This window comes from Schistocerca serialis, chromosome 4, assembly GCF_023864345.2.
Source record: "Schistocerca serialis cubense isolate TAMUIC-IGC-003099 chromosome 4, iqSchSeri2.2, whole genome shotgun sequence".
Taxonomy (NCBI): Eukaryota; Metazoa; Arthropoda; class Insecta; order Orthoptera; family Acrididae; genus Schistocerca; species Schistocerca serialis.
In genome coordinates, this window is record NC_064641.1 from 245,056,711 (window position 1) to 245,073,020 (window position 16,310).

Here is a 16,310-nt window from a genome sequence, read left to right on the forward strand (position 1 = left end):
TCGCTGCTACAGGACTGGTCATTCTTGGTGTTTTATTAGCACTGTTAACACACATCGATGAAAGGAATATCGTAGTAAACTGTCGAATGGGCACTTAAAATCCTACTTTGAAAATCATTTTCCTTGTAACGCAAACCAAACAGGTGCTTTATATCGACGCTAGGCGTCGCATTATATACGTGTTAAGTTTTAACTGTTTGGGCTGACTTCTGCCACACGTTGCAAAAAAGAAATTGCGGATATCTGCCGAAACACCAGAGAAAATGCGCCTGGTGACTCATAGGAGAGACATCCTCTATTTACCACACTAGGGGGAGGATGTAACAATACGTTAACAGGATATACTTGTGGTGGTATGTGAGACTATTAACAGTACTCAAGCCCCTGACAATGAAACGTAGTTGCTTCAAAAACCACTGCAAAAAGTTAAAACAATAAACACAAGTGTGTGGAAGGAAAGTAGTAAGATTACGAGTTGTATTCCCCATAACGATATCAGTCACGTAGAAAATAGTGTCGTTTCTGACAGAGTATTCGTCGCGACCCAGGCCCTCCCTCGTCCAGAACATTAAATCGACAAATTTAAAGAGAGTCCACTGCCACATTGCTGCTCGCAACAGGTGTCCTCATCGCAAAGCCACAACTTCTACGATTGTGCCAGTCCAGATAACAAACAGAACCTCGGCTGGCGACAATGCTTTCTGTGAGTTTCGATTAACAAATTGCAACTGTCACAGCTGGCGTGATCGAAAACATTGTCTGAGACATTCGGAGAGCAACCATATGGTACGACTGGTAACGATTTAGAGGACACTTCAGAGTGCCGAGTGCATTCCTTGGGAGTCATTCAGACGTTTCGTTTTCTAAATGTGAAAATTGCGAAGGATATAGGAAGGTGGACAGTAAATGGTTGGGATTGATTAGTGGCGCGAACAACGGGATAATGGCGCAGTTCGTTTCGGAGTCGTGAATCATCAGAAGAATTGTTTATGTATTACACTAGGTTGTGACAGGGAGGTGTGTAGTGTGCGTCGGGTGGTGAAAAGATGCGCACGGCGAGGAGGGAAATGGTGCGAGGGAAGGCAGCCTTACCTGGGTGCTGGTGCTGCGTGCGGCGTCTACGGAAGAGGCGGCGGCACTGAGCTGAGCGCGCAGGCCCGGGTGCTCCCAGCTGGGCGCGATCAATGATGCCCGGCTGCCGGAGGACACGACAGGTGCCGCCGGGCCACCGCGCACGCGCCCCGTGCCCCGTGCCGGCCCCACGCCCACGCCGTCGGCAGCGGCACCTGCCCGCCCCCGACACACGCCCACACGTCCCTCTGACGCAACCTGAAATTGAGCACCACAACGAAACCCTCGGTCCCCACCCTGGCAGAATCTGTACCTCCATTAATAGCCTCTGCACGTCTATTCACTGGATTCCATAAAGCAAGGAAACATGGGACTTTCCAAGCCCTTAGAGTGAAAATAACAAGGGGTACTCATAAGGCTTTAATTATCACCTCGAAAAATCAAACTGCAACTATGACACTTACTGTCAGTCCTTCTCCAAATACCAGGTGTAGAAGTATGAAACCGAAATGTGGTTGCAATAGCCGGCCGCGGTGGCCGAGTGGTTCTAGGCGCTTCAGTCCGGAACCGCGCGACTGCTACGGTCGCAGACTCGAATCCTGCCTCGGGCATGAATGTGTGTGATGTCCTTAGGTTACTTAGGTTTAGCTAGTTCTAAGTTCTACGGGACTGATGACCTCAGATGTTAAGTCCCACAGTGATCAGAGCCATTTTTTTTTTTGTGGTTGCAATAATTACACGTCTGTTGTTTGAAACTGGTAAACAATATTTTATTCAAAACAATCTCCATTACTGTTTATACACTACTGGCCACTAAAATTGCTACACCACGAAGATGACGTGCTACAGACGCGAAATTTAACCTACAGGAAGAAGATGCTGTGATATGCAAATGATTACCTTTTCAGAGCATTCACACAAGGTTGGCGCCGGTGGCGACACCTACAACGTGCTGACATGAGGAAAGTTTCCAACCGATTTCTCACACACAAACAGCAGTTGACCGGCGTTGCCTGGTGAAACGTCGTTGTGATGCCTCGTGTAAGGAGGAGAAATGCGTACCATCACGTTTCCGACTTTGATAAAGGTCGGATTGTAGCCTATCGCGATTGCGGTTTATCGTGTCGCGACATTGCTGTTCGCGTTGGTCGAGATCCAATGACTGTTAGCAGAATATGGAATCGGTAGGTTCAGGAGCGTAATACGGAACTCGTGCTGGATCCCAACGGCCTCGTATCACTAGCACTCGAGATGACAGGCATCTTATCCACATGGCTGTAACGGATCGTGCAGCTCGATCCCTGAGTAAACAGATGGGGACGTTTGCAAGACAACAACCATCTACACCAACAGTTCGACGACGTTTGCAGCAGCATGGACTATCAGCTCGGAGACAATGGTTGCCGTTACCCTTGACGCTGCTTCACAGACGGGAGCGCCTGCGATGGTGTACTCGACGACGAACCTGGGTGCACGAATGGCAAAACGTCATTTTTTCGGATGACTCCAGGTTCTGTTTACAGCATCATGATGGTCGCATCCGTGTTTGGCGACATTGCGGTGAACCCACATTGGAAGCGTATCACCCGGCGTGATGGTATGGGGTGCCATTGGTTACACATCTCGGTTACCTCTTGTTCGCATTGACGGCACTTTGAACAGTGGACGTTACATTTCAGATCTGTTACGACTCGTCGCTCTACCCTTCATTCGATCCCTGCGAAACCCTACATTTCAGCAGGACAATGCACGACCGCATGTTGCAGGACCTGTGCGGGCCTTTCTGGATACAGAAAATGTTCGACTGCTGCCCTGGCCAGCACATTCTCCAGATGTCTCACCAATTGAAAACGTCTGGTCAATGGTGGCCGAGCAACTGGCTCGTCACAATACGCCAGTCACTACTCTTGATGAACTGTAGTATCGTGTTGAAGCTACATGGGCAGCTGTACCTTAACACGCCATCCAAGCTCTGACTCAATGCCTAGGCGTATCAAGGCCGTTATTACGGCCAGAGGTGGTTGTTCTGGGTACTGATTTCTCAGGATCTATGCACCCAAATTGCGTGAAAATGTAATCACATGTCAGTTCTAGCATACATTATTTGTCCAATGAATACCCGTTTATCATCTCCATTTCTTCTTGGTACAGCAATTTTAATGGCCAGTAATGTATTTATATATTTCTCCCACCTCTCTGACAGGCTTCTTTTGAAGCGAACCATTCAACGAGCCTTTTTCGTACATTTTCGTAAGAACTGAAGCGTTGTTCAGCGAGAGCGTGTCCCAGTGATGCAAATAGATGACAATCGGACGGAGCCAACTCTGGAGAATAAGCCCATGTCCCAGTATTTGCCAACTGAACACCTCGATCGTTTCCCTGACTCATTTTGCTGTGTGTGATGGGGCGTTATCAAGGAGCAATACGGTTTTGTGCTGCCTTTTTCCATATTCCGCTCGTTTTTCACGTAATGTTCGATTTAAATCGACCCTTTGCCGTCGTTAGCGATCAGTTATCGGTTTCACCAGGTTTTAGCAGCTCATAATAGACGACACCCTTCTTATCTCCCCAAACACAGAGCATTGTCTTCTTTCCAAAGCGATTTGGTCTTGCAGTGGATGTCGATGGTTTGCCTGGATTCATCCATGATTTACGACGCTTAGGATTCTCGAAATAAATCCATTTTTCATCAACTATCACTATTCGATGGAGAAACGACCTTCTTTTGTATCTGTCGAGCAGAATTCCACAAGTCTTTCGATTTGTTTGCTGTCTCCCATTCAGTTCATGCGTAACACTATTTTGCCACATTCTGGACATTTCTCATTGCTTTCAACCGAAGAGAAACGGCTTTCTGCGTCACGTTCTGTTGTTCCGCGAGTTCCTGTTGAGTTTGAGCATCATATTCATCCAATAAGGCCTGCAATTCGTTGGCTTCGAACTTTTTCGGTGGTTTCCGACGCTCGTCGTTTCTCACGTTAAAAATCAACACGTTCGTATTTTTTGAACCACTCGAGACACTGTGTTTTCCCAAGAGCATGTTCGCTGAAAGCTTCGACAAGCATTCGGTGCGATTCTGCAGCAGTTTCCTTCGAACGATAACAGATAACCAATAGTGCCGGCAAATCGTAGTACGTAGACACAAAATTTGACATGTTAATGGGTTTGAAACAGATACCGATGTATGGAACTTGGGTTACTGTGTGTTGACATTCGTCACCCGTTACAGGAAGCAGACTGCGCTGCAGACACCGCCTCACGGACCCTACACTGACGGCTTGCACCGTCTATAGGGAAATTCCTATTTCACACTTCTACACCTGGTACACACTATTCAGTTGGAACATTTACTCGAACGATGGATGACTTATGGGAGGCCTTCCTCTGGTAAGACTGCATTGTGGCATTCAGGAAATATTTCATCTCGAAAATCATCTCCCACGCAATGGTTTCTTTATTGAGGAAAGACGAAGAAGTCGTTGGTCCCCATGTCAGGAAAACACTGGGGGAGGCGAAATTTAATTCCCTAAAAATCAGCAAGTGTGCAGAGGATGGCGGAGACATTGTGTGTACAAGTGAGTAGTCTTCTTGCAAAAAGCGAAAATAATGTCGGTAAAAATACAGTGTGTGTAAACTGTAGGGACTAAATTATGAAGCTGAATGAGCGTATTTCTAGCCTTCAGCAAATCATCAGTGTATTAAGTGGCGAGATGTCTAAACTTCGAAAAGAAATACATGAGCCATTAGTCAAACAAAAGTCCACCATTATTCTTCCGCAAAAAAACTAACGAGTGGACAAAAATACCGTATAAAAACAGAGATTTAAAGACGAAAACATCGCCAGGGAGTGAGAACACCAGTTGGCGGTTAAAAACAAATTTCATGTTCTTTCTGTGAGTGAAGAGGTGGATTTACGCCTAACATCGGTAAGGGAACATGAACTTTTGAACAAACCTTATCAACAGAATGGTGATACAGGCTGCAAGTTCAGCATTAAGGCAAACAGTGGCGGTGAGAAATTGAGCATGCCATCTTTTGCACGTAGTAATGGGACGAATGAGAAAGACAATATCAACAAAACCGTACAACACTGCAAACGCGGAAGTAGTGTATTATTTTTAACGGGCAGTCACGCAAAAACATGAGGAGACTTTTCGAAGAAAACATGAAATACGACGCAACAGGTATTCTGAAGCCAGGAGCAACAACGGATAACACTATTGGTGTCGACTTACACGACAAAATTTCGGGAGAAGTGACTATGTCGTTTGTGTAGCGGGTTCAAATGATATTGCAAAAAAACGAAGCAAATAACTGCCTAATGGAGCTAAAACAGTTCAGGGAACGCAATAAACAACAAAATACAATAGTTGAAACTTTACCACACAGATATGATCTAATGTATCAATCGTGTGTCAATAAAGTAAGTCGAAAAACTAACATTAAAATAAAGCAAATGTGTTCCTTGTTTTTGAAAATGGAATCATTTCTGTTCCACTTATGTAGGAAAACTAAATCAACCATTGTTATGGGTGGCTTCAAGGTGGAGTTTTTAAAAGAAAATAGAAACAAAACGGACTTTGAACACCAGATGCACTGCTACAGCTTAGCACCAGTGGCGGACGCTCCAACTAGAGTAACAGCCGGTTCTAGCACTTTAATAAATAATGTATTTGTAGATTAGGGTATGTGCAATAATTCAACAGTGAAAAATATTATAAATGGCCTCTCTGATTATGAAGGACAATTCCTCACTCTAAACCAAATAAATGTACAAAGGAAAGAAACTTTCATTTGGAAAAACTTTAGGATTATAAATGAACACACCACTGAAAGCTTTGATCAGCAATTACAGCTAGTGGACTGGTCTCCTGTATATGTTGCAATTGATGTTAATTCAAAATTTAATATATTTATCAATGAAGTTACAAGTCTTTCTGAAGAAACTTTTCCAAAAAAGTCAGTGAGAGAAAACCTGTTGAAATCTGGAAACAAGCCTTGGATTAATAAAGGCATCACAATTTCTTGTAAAAGGAGAAGCAGCTAAGATATCAAATGATCCCAGTAGGAGAATGCACTAGAAACTCTAAAATAAAGTTCTGAATAAGGCTGTACAAGGAGCAAAGTATATGTGCTTGATGGCAGAAATTGATTACTAGAGCAATAAAGTAGAAACTATTTGGAATTTTCTAAAGAAGGAAACAAGGAAAAATGCAATTTGTTGTGAAAATATCCAAATAGAAAGTGAGGGTCATCTTGTTAGCAATAGAAAAGTAGTTGCAGACACATTAAACAAACATTTTAACAGTAACAGAAAAAATAGGTTTACAAGGATCCATGAACCAAGCCGTCAATCTTTTGAAAGCCAGAGTACCTAGCTCAGTACAACACATGAAGGTAATAACAGTCACTATTCAAGAAATTGAAAGAGTTATTAAATCCCTGAAAAGTAAAAACTCTACTGGAATTGTCAAGATTCCTAACAAATTATGAAAATATTGCTGCAGCCATGTAAGTAAAGTCCTTTACCACATTTTTGATGTATCACTTAAGCAAGGAATAGTTCCTGAAAGGCTTAAGTATGCAGCCGTAAAACTGCTGTATAAGAAGACAAATAAGATGGATGCTGCTAACTATCGGTCAATATCACTACTGACAAGTTTTTCAATGGTTTTAGAGAAACTAATGCATGCCAGGATAGTTAAGCATCTCAGGGATCAAAATATCCTCAGCAAAAGTCAGTTTGGATTTCAGAAAGGTTTGTCAACAGAAGAGGAAATATTTGCATTTAGTGACAAAGTATTGGAATCTGTTAACAAAAGTGTTTGACTATGTCAGTCACCAGAATCTTTTACATAAAACTGCACATCTCGATATAAGTGGTTCATCAGGGAAATGGCTTGATTTGTACCTGTTAGACAGGAAACACAAAGTTGTAGTGGATAGTGAAAATGGAGTACCAATATCTTCAGAATGGGGTACCATTACATGTGGAGTGCCTCAAGGCTCAGTTCTGGAGCCCCTACTTCTTATTATCTTTATGAATGATCTGCCTTTCTGTATGGAATATTGTAGATTCGTCATTTTTGCTGATGACACTACACTGTTTATTGATAATTCAGAAGATAAACTTGAGGAAACAGCAAGAAAGGTTTTAAGTGAAACAGTAAACTGTTTTAACATTAATGGCCTTTCTCTAAATTACAGTAAATTACACTAAAACAAGCTACATCCAGTTCCATACAACATTCAAAGATGAAGAAATAGTTAAAAAATAGGTGATCAGGTGACAACCAGGGTGGATACCTCATAATACCTAGGCTTGCATATTGACAGCAAACTGAACTGTTCAAACTACATCCTGGATCTATGCAAAAGATTGAGTTCGGCAACTTACGTATTACGCATTGTTTCTTCTTACAGAAGTATGGAAACATGAAGTCAGCCTATTATGGTTATTTTCACGCCGTTATGACATATGGAATTATATTTTGGGGAAATCAGTCACTGGCTAAAAAAAGTACTGTGTGCATAAAAAAGATCCATAAGTATCACTTTGGAGTCCATCCTAGAGCCACATGCAGGAATCTTTCTAAGAAACTAGGAATTCTTACATCCACTGCGAAATATACAGGGTGATTCAAAAAGAATACCACAACTTTAGGAATTTAAAACTCTGCAACGACAAAAGGCAGAGCTAAGCACTATCTGTCAGCGAATTAAGGGAGCTATAAAGTTTCATTTAGTTGTACATTTGTTCGCCATTTCAGCCAATAAAGTTTTTGGTCCCTTTTTCTTCGAAGGTGCTACTGTAACTGGACTACAGTATCTGGAGATGTTAGAGAATTGGCTGTTCCCTCAGCTCGAACAAGAAGCACAACAATTCATATTTCAGCAGGATGGAGCGCCAGTACATTGGCACTTATCTGTCCGTAACTACCTGAACGTCAGCTACCCGAGGCGATGGTTCGGCCGCCAGGCAGCCCGTGACAGAGCACGTCATCACTGGCCTCCAAGAAGCCCTGACCTTACCCCCTGCGATTTTTTCTTATGGGGGTATGTTAAGGATATGGTGTTTCGGCCACCTCTCCCAGCCACCATTGATGATTTGAAACGAGAAATAACAGCAGCTATCCAAACTGTTACGCCTGATATGCTACAGAGAGTGTGGAACGAGTTGGAGTATCGGGTTGATATTGCTCGTGTGTCTGGAGGGGGCCATATTGAACATCTCTGAACTTGTTTTTGAGTGAAAAAAAACCTTTTTAAATACTCTTTGTAATGATGTATAACAGAAGGTTATATTATGTTTCTTTCATTAAATACACATTTGTAAAGTTGTGGTATTCTTTTTGAATCACCCTGTATATTCTCTTTGATGTGCTTAATAAGGAAACAAAAATTCATTTTTAAACTGAATAGTGAGTATCATAGTCATGAGACGGGAAGAAAACATCCACTATGAACAGGCATATCTAAGTATGGTACAGAAAGGAGTCCATTTCACTGCCAGTAAGATTTAAAAATGTCCTTCTTCCAAGAATTAAGTGTTTGGTAGAAGATGAGCTCTGGTACCTATTACAAGGATCATTTTATACGATAGAAGAGTTCCTGAACTAAAGTGTTTAGAATTTCTTGTATTGTTAACTGCAAATATATGCCCAAATCTACATTTGTAATCCTGACTATTCTATATTGTAAACACATATTTTGCAATATTTATTTTCTGTAACACTTATTACTTTGTAATGTTTATTTATCTTTCAAATTTGATTTGCTGTAGTAGAACCTAAGTTACTGTTTACTGTAATATGAAATCATTTTGTTTTCTTTTTATGTGCTACCATAGATTTCTGACACATTCCAATTCCTGTGATAGTGTCACAACATTGATCACCAGAACAAGAAATAAATAAATAGACCGAGTTGGGACTTTGTCGTAGAGCGGAAACAGTCCCGTTGACAGCTTCCCACGGCGCTCCATCTTGGCAGCCACCCGCAGCCTCGTTAGGAGACTTCGATACAAGGCTCTTGTAGGCTCTTCTGACCGTTAACCCTTTGCGTCCATAACCTGTTAGAACCGCATCGTGGCAGCCCCAGCGCCCCCCCTCCCCCTCCCCCAAAAAAGAAAACAAAACCAAATTGTTTGATGACGACTGAGTCTACGCCTTTTGTAGCGATGGTGAATCCCTATATTTTCTCTGCTTGCTTTGCTCGTTTGACTCCGAGTTACAGGAAAACAGCCAACGCCTGTTCTTGTGGAATAGGCAGTTAAATAATTCAACTGGATTCGCCTGAAACTGCCGCAACGTTTTTGCTGCTGTTGTGTGATAATAAAACGGCAAAGGGTCGCTATAAGACCCCTCAGTTGAGCAACACCCTCGGTGCCGCCCATACACGTTAGTTGAGTACTTTACATATGAACTTTCATCGAACCGCTAGAGCAGCCGCAAGGCTGAATGTGTGTCGTAGTTTCTGACAGGTACATTTTTAATGTGCTCAACTAAGGAACTTGGATGGCACCGAGCGTGTTGCCAAAGTTAGGGGTCTTAGCGGGACTCTTTACCCTTTTCCTCTTGCGCATGTTGCAACCCCCGTGACCACGCTACAAAAGGATGCGGAAAAAAGGGATGAAAAAGCATAAGAAACCCTTCCTGCTTCGGATCACGTTCAGATTTCGTCGAATGGTATGGTGGTTCCACCCTGTATATTGCAACAAAATTTGCTGTCGCACTACACATCAAAAGAGTCAGATGACGTTCATGCAACCTCACGATGTCCTTACAGTAGAGTTGAAACGCTCTGCGGGTGGCAGCAGTGTACAACGTCTTTCTGTTGCTCATAGTGGTGTGAACTGCCGTTTTCGAGCGCGAAATGGTGTGGGAATCAACGGCCCAAGGGAAGGGACAGTTTTACTATCTACTGTAGCCTACCACAGTTTTTCAACCTTAATTTTCATTTTATCCGGAATCACCTCGTTTGTGAATACCAGTCTGTGCCACCTAATCGCTGCCTCATTTGATGGTGCATTATTATTGTACACTTAGACGAACTCAGGATAGATTGTTGCAACGTTGTTCCACTTCAAACTTTGGATGGGACATTGTATTATAAATATCAGTGTTTGATATAAAGGACAACGCAGTACTAAATATCGTTATCGATGATTAATCGAATGACACATGTCGATATTTCGATACATAGGTGCCCAAAATTATATTATAAAATTCAGATTATACGTTGTGATTACAAATGTTACTTGAAACTACGAGGTATGGGTTTTATGAATTAATAAAATAAGATTGTTTTATTACACATTATTTTAAATATAACTGGAGAAATTTCAGAAAACAAATAAAAAAGTTATACCAAAGCATCTAAAAATACGCAGAAAGAAAAATCCACAACTATACAAAAGAGTTACATGTTTGCACCTGTTACTGTCCTTCAAAGTAGTCACTTGTGCTGTGTAGAACTCGTTGCTAGCGATGTGGAAGGATTAATATAGCGTTACCAGAGCCTGTTCTGTTGATGGTGCGAATGGAGTGGTATAAAGTCATGGTAATTCTCGTGGACAACTGTGATGTTATCGAACGCATTACGTTCCTCCACGGCAGACCGTCAATGCACAGTATTACTGTTCGTTTTTGGAGCATCACCTGCGACCAGCTTTGCGAAAGAAGCGGCGACACTTCCTGCGCAACCCACCCATCATTTTGCACGACAATGTTCGGGCGCCTTAAGCGCAAGCTTTGGCTGCTCTTTTCGGTCGATGGGACTAGGAAGTGTTGTACAATCCACCATATTCCTCGGACTTAAGTACTTGTGATTTTGATTTGATTCCGAAGATGAAGGAATCACTTCGTGGCATACGCTTCAGAACTGTTCCAGAGATTCGACAGGCATTAGACCGCTCCATTCGCACCATCAACAGAGCATGCTCTGCTAACGGTATACTACGCCTTCCACATCGCTGGTAACGGTTTTCACACAACACTGGCGACTACTTTGAAGGTCTGTAACAGGTGCAAACATTAGATTACTAAACAAATGTTTTCCAGTGTATATTGATACAACGTTGTCCTTATTGGTCTATTAATTGTATGTCGCATCAATGACTCAAGAAAAAACAATAAGAAAGCCATTTGAAACTGTTTTCGCTGAAATTCCTGTATAGTATTTTGATTCATAACCAACTGCAAGGCCCGTTTTAGAAAAAGTGATCTATTATGCATGGTTTGCGCGAAATTATTGCCAATGCCCGAAATCTTCACCTAAGTTAACGACATTACTTTACCGAATGAGATTTATACGAAGAAATTTCACTGTGACAAACCTGCCTTCTCGCGATGTAACTGGTGTTCGGAATATCTGTGTTTCGAATGTTTCTACGATCAGTATCACCCAAGGGAGCGCATCGAATCGTTCTGAGGAGTATATGAATAAAATGTAAGAATTAATTTAAGAATTGAAACTAGAATGAAATATCAGAATACGGGAATTTAAAAAGATTGTAACGCATCAACATACCATGCACATATATACACTATGTGATCAGAAGTATCCGGACACCCCCGAAAACATACGTTGTCGTATTAGGTGCATTGTGCTGCCACCTACTACCAGTTACTCCATATTAGCTATCTCAGTAGTCGTTAGACATCGTGAGAGAGCAGAATGGGGCGTTCCGCGAAACTCACGGACTTCGAACGTGGTCAGGTGATTTGGTGTCACTTGTGTCATACGTCTGTACGCGAGATTTCCACACTCCTAAACATCCCTAGGTCTCCTGTTTCCGATGTGATAGTGAAGTGGAAACGTGGAAGGACACGTACAGCACAAAAGCGTACAGGCCGACCTCGTCTGTTGACCGACAGAGACCGTTGACAGTTGAACTGGGTCGTAATGTGTAATAGGCAGACATCTGTCCAGACCATCATACAGGAATTCCAAAGCTGCACCAGGATCCACTGCAAGTACTTTGACAGTTAGGCGGGAGGAGTGAAAACTTGGAGTTCATGGTCGAGCGACTGCTCATAAGCCAGACATCACGCCGGTAAATGCCAAACGACGCATCGCTTGGTGTAAGGAGCATAAACATTGGAAGATTGAACAGTGGGAAAACGTTGTTTGGAGTGACGAATCATGGTACACAATGTGGCGATACGATGGTAGGGTGTGGCTATGACGAATACCCGGTGAACGTCATCTGACAGCTTGTGTAGTGCCAACAGTGAAATTCGGAGGCGATGGTGTTACGGTGTGATCGTGTTATTGTTGTTTTGCGTGGCATTATCACAGCGCAGACCTACATTGATGTTTTAAGCACCTTATTGCTTCCCACTATTGAAGAGCAATTTGGGGATGCCGATTGCATCTTTCTACAAGATCGACCACCTTCGTAATGAACGGCCTGTGGCGGATTGGTTACACGACAATAACATCCCTGTAATGGACTGGCCTGCACAGAGTCCTGGCCTGAATTTCTGTAGAACGCCTTTGGGATGTTTTGGAACGCCGACTTCACGTCAGGCCTCATCGACCGACATGGATACCTCTCCCCAGTGCAGCACTCCATGAAGAATGGGCTGCCATTCTCCAAGAACCTTCCAGCACCTTATTGAACGTATGCCTGCGAGAGTGGAAGCTGACATCAAGGCTAAGGGTGGGCCAACATCATATTGAATTCTAGCATTGCCGATGGAGGGCGCCACGAACTTGTCTTTTCAGCCAGGTGTCCGGATACTTTTGATCACATAGTGTATTGTACAATAAACATGCGGTACTTAATGAGAAATTCAGTTTCAATTTCACAGTTAATATATTCTCTAGTTTGGTAAGAAACATTCATGAAGTAACCTTCCAGGGACATGAGTAGATACATGAAAACAATAAAATAAAATAAAACAAAAACAGTAATCGGGTTTCGTACACGGGGCGCAAAATTAACAAGCAGCGGCACTAACCTTGTTTTAGGGAGGGGGTGGCGGGGAATAGCTCGGGGGGGGGGGGGGGGCGAGTGGGCAGATGTGCTTGGAGGCCTGGCCACGATGTCCTCGTCTGCTGACAGGATAAGGGAGAAGAGGCAGCGGGAAGGAAACATTGCACCTTCATTTAAATTCTTTTTTAGTTATTTATTTTAATTTTAATTTTTATATCCTAGGAAAAAAAGGAAAACCAATCAGATTTTAAAAAGAAAGAAAAGTAGGGCCGGAGTGACATCCACGTCACTCCACTAGGAGGAATATCCTAGCCTGTGAAACTGCGCAAACCTGGAACTCCCTACCGCTCCTGAGGGTCATGAAACATGTTGCCTAGAAAGTTCGCGAAGTACGTTTTATATTTAGAGCGACGTCGGATGATCTCATGCTATTTTAGTAGATAGAAATTTGGAAATTTGTGGTAAGTCTTATGGGACCAAACTGCTGAGGTCATCGGTCCCTAAGCTTACACACTACTTAATCTAACTTTAACTTACGCTAAGGACAACACACGCATCCATGCCCGAGGTAGGACTCGAACCTCCGACCGGAGAAGCAGCGCGGACCGTGACAAGGCGCCTCGGACCTCTCGGCTACCCCGCGCGGCTAATAGATAGAGCCTATAAACCATGCCGGATATCTTGGTCCGCGAGAGTACGTAGTGCGATGCGTTTCTTGCAGTCCAGCGGATTGCCGACGTTTCCTGTGAAGGGAAAAAGGCCGCGCCTGGGAAGAATAAATCTTCCGTCGTGATCGCGGAGTCGTCGGTGCGTTCGAGCGCCCCGATTCGTTGCATCAGTGGCCAAACATCCTTCCTCTCACCACACTGCAGACAATGTTCGTCGGTGTCCTGCTTGCCGCATATAAGTCAGGGTGGGAAATATCGTACAGTCGTAGGCGAGTGACACTCTTGCAGCTGATAAATGTGTACCAAGAAGATCTCACTGCCCTGGGGAGGAGAGGCGTATGGACAGCTCGGCAAATCTGTCGCCAATCCCTCGTTAGGTATTTAAGTTCGATAATATTGTAGCCACGATGACGCCTCAAGTATCGATATATCTCACGGGTGATGGGAATCGTTTGTAACTGGACATGACTAAAATCAATGAAGAATCGCGCGTTTTGGGAAGAAGAAGGTGATATTGTGCCTACCGCCATCGGCGGTTCAACGGAAGGAGGAAGAAGAACGTCCAGGATCACCGACCTGATGGCGAGTTTCCGTCTGTTCCAGGTCCGTACCGTCGCTTGCAGGAATAGAGCGAAAGTTTTGCTACGCACATTCGTGAGATTAAGTCCTCCAGAACGTTGTTGGAGAGTTGAAGTTTCCTATTTGACCTTAAACAGCATCCCTCGGCCAATAAGGCATCCAAAAGCCGCCCTTAACATGTCAGGAGTACCATGTGGCATTGGCAATACCTATGCCAGGTGTTGCAGTCATGAGGCACGATGAACATTAGTACATTCCATCTTTGGAGCAGGTCGAGCGTTCGTAGCGAACTGTTGCGTTTGCGCAATCGGACGTGCTGGAGGAGGCGCTGGTAGCTCACCGCCCCTGATTGCCGTAGTGGTCGGGTGAACAAAACCACTAAGCATCGCGTAATGTCCACCGTCGTAAACGCACTGTGCAGAGCGTCCGGCCCCCGACCGATGTGCGTAATCTTGGCTTTATTCGTATTGACCCTGCTACCCGCCGCCACGCCATATGTAGTGAGAAGAGCAATCACATTATGTACTTCGTTCTCCGATCGGAAGAGTGTATAAAATAAATAAAATAAATAAATAAAAAATATATTGTTATTTAGATATTGATTATTCTATCTGTATGATGGTGATTGTGATTGCAATTGTGTTCGCTTATCTGGAACGTGGACGTTTGATTATTCGTTATCAGACGCTTGACAATGGCTTTTTCATAAAGGCAATGTTACTCGTAGTTGACCGTGAAATAAAACTGAATAATCGGACTTCGTAATTAAATCGTTTCCAAAGACTGCTGCGGTAGGTGCGGACTCATAATCTAAATCTCAATATTACAATAATTTGCCAGCCATGCCAATACGTCGTACAGAGGTGATTGTCTACTAAACATAAAAAAGTTACACAGTTAGTTAAATCAGATATATTCAATGAATAAGCCTACAGTTCATAAGCCTACTTACTTTTATAAATATAATTCTTTACAGAATCGAGTGCCTAGTGTGGTTGCAACTCGCAGTATTCTTCTATAACATGAAATATGGCGGTGTGCCAGACAATAAAATAAAATACGTGCTTCTCGCACCACTTCAACCAGAGCTCTCCTTTCTTAATCAAACATAAGAGTAACGTAATTGTGCTTTTGTTTTATCAGCGACACAGCGCTGCAGTTGTGTGCCATAGGCTTTATTTATTTGTCACTGATTATTTATTTAATTAGTATTTCGCGTTTCCGCGGAAACTCACGCTCGGCATGCAAATGTGCCTTTATATTGCCCCCTGAATTGCGAGGCGAAAGGACACACCTGCAGGCGAGCAATTCACCTAAAGGCACAAGAAAATCTAAGTTATCTACAACTATTTACATGACTTACATTACACATTATATACAAAATTTGAATGACGCGGGTGCGCCGTAAAAGTTCTTATGTTGGCAGATAGAGTGCGCGCATGCGCAGAAGCGTCTGTGTAACTGCGGCACTGCCGTTATATCGTACAGTTAGATCACGCGGCACAGTATTGCAGTTCATATTGTTCGTGTGCGCGCGTTTTTCAGACGTTGCACAAAGAAAATATTCAACCAAGATTACATATGAAGACTACATTCTATGACAGGTAACTTAGTTTTAAATTTACAATATTTGTTATAACACAATACAACTTAGATTGTTGAATGTTCTTAGTTACATAGTATTGTTTTGAAATACTTCAAAGAAAAATGTCCGTATTTTTCAGGTGCGTTGACCTATACACATCGTGTCGTTATTACAGTTCATATTCATCCGCTGCACAATAATTTTTTACAGGTTAGTATCGTCGTGGTTAAGTTTTTTGATCACAGTAACATCGTTGTATAACAACGTGATTAATACATAAACGTGTCCATTTCTCATTTCCATTATAGTCGTAGTGATGCAGTTTGTTGTGACTAAAAGCATTGCTTATTACAGATCAGACGTGACCCGTCGAGTAATTGGACCACGTGCAGTTCGTTTTTTACATTCCGTGGTAGCTTGGTTGCAGAACCTCGGAAGGCACATAGCTGGCGTCGATCCTTGGACA

The 16,310-nt window shown here is 42.9% G+C and overlaps 1 protein-coding gene across 2 annotated transcripts in view; it reads right to left on the reverse strand.

Moving 5' to 3' along the window:
* The window catches only part of LOC126473641 (cationic amino acid transporter 4), a 246,156-nt gene extending 244,984 nt beyond the window's left edge, over positions 1 to 1,172 (reverse strand). The window contains exon 1 of one of the 2 annotated variants that reach the window (XM_050100830.1): positions 1,093 to 1,172. The gene's annotated coding sequence lies outside the window, so the exon portion shown is untranslated. The remainder of the gene's footprint in view (positions 1 to 1,092) is intronic. The other variant, XM_050100829.1, reaches the window with a different exon arrangement.
* Between the last annotated feature and the right edge of the window lie 15,138 nt (positions 1,173 to 16,310).